Source organism: Apium graveolens, chromosome 1, assembly GCF_009905375.1.
Source record: "Apium graveolens cultivar Ventura chromosome 1, ASM990537v1, whole genome shotgun sequence".
In the NCBI taxonomy this organism is placed as follows: Eukaryota; Viridiplantae; Streptophyta; class Magnoliopsida; order Apiales; family Apiaceae; genus Apium; species Apium graveolens.
In genome coordinates, this window is record NC_133647.1 from 78,021,798 (window position 1) to 78,023,177 (window position 1,380).

Genomic DNA, 1,380 nt, shown 5'->3' on the forward strand with positions numbered 1-1,380 from the left:
ACAACCTCAATATGTCATCGTCTTAGCATTGGATAATAACCATACATTGTTGCTTACGTGCATGAATTAATTAGTTAACCAATACAGTCTCTGTGGGAACGAACTAGAAAAGATTCTATACTACTTGCGAACTCGTATACTTGCGTGTATTATTAGCGTGTGTTTAGTGACTAACAAGTTTTTGGCACCGATGCCGGGGACTGCCGTGTTAATTGATAGTTTATATGCTTTCCATCAGTGGTCGTTAAAGTTCATTGACTCGGACATTGTTACTTATCTGTATCCTTGTCTTATTTTAGGTACTCTAGCGAGGGTGTATACATACGCATTTGCGTACTCGTAAGAGAACACTGGATAAAGCCGAGGAAGAACTTGTGGTAGTTCATAAGGAAGTTTTTGAGGAAGAAAAGAAAGTAGAGGGGGAAGAAAAAGTCGAAGAACCAGTTGTAATAGCTATGGGAGATCAAGCAGAAAATCCGAAGGCTTTGATAGACTATTCTCAGCCTAAGATTAATGACATTCAGTCAAGCATCATCAGACCGGCCATCAGGGCTAACACTTTTGAGATCAAGTCAAGCACGATTCAGATGATACAAAACTCAGTTCAGTTTGGGAGTTCTCCTACTGAAGATCCCAACATGCACATCAGGGATTTCATCGATTTGCGACACGTTCAAGTTTAATGATGTGACTGAAGATGCTATCAAGTTGTGGTTCTTCCCATTCTCTCTGAGGGACAAAGCTAAGTGCTAGTTATATTCTCTACTAGCAGGGTCTATCACCATTTGGGAAGATCTTGCTCAAAAGTTTCTGACTAAATTCTTCCCTATGGCGAAGACTACTGCAATCAGGAATGCTCTTACTCAGTTTGCTCAGCAAACTGGAGAATCTCTGTGTGAGGTTTGGGATCGATATAAGGAGATGCTAAGGAAGTGCCCACACCATGGCATGCCTGATTGGATGATTATTAATTGTTTCTACAATAGATTGGGTGCTACTTTTAGACTCATGCTTGATACAGCATCAGGAGGAGCCTTGTGGGCTAAGAGCTACGATGAAGCTTATGAACATATTGAACTGATGGCTGCTAATGAGTACCAGAATGTGACGGCCTCAACCCCGGGGTCAGAAGTTGACGTCACCAAACATAATAACCAAAATATAATTAACAAGATTATTATTAAAATATACTAACTTGACCCCAAACCAAGATCCGATCCAGGTTCAAGTATAATTCATATTCACATTACTACAACCCATTTATTTAATATCTAACACACTCTAACTTTATTCGGCAACTCATCAGACCTCATGGCCTAATATAAACTACCTCAGAGGATCTGGGTCCAGTAGGGGCGGGAACATGGGTCTGTCTGACTG

General features: G+C 40.7%; 1 non-coding gene across 1 annotated transcript; it reads right to left on the bottom strand.

Annotated features, from left to right (window-relative positions):
* Positions 1-843: 843 nt before the first annotated feature.
* On the bottom strand, positions 844-950 carry LOC141681142 (small nucleolar RNA R71). The gene has a single exon (XR_012558590.1). It is a non-coding gene; the product is annotated as a small nucleolar RNA R71 (small nucleolar RNA).
* Between the last annotated feature and the right edge of the window lie 430 nt (positions 951-1,380).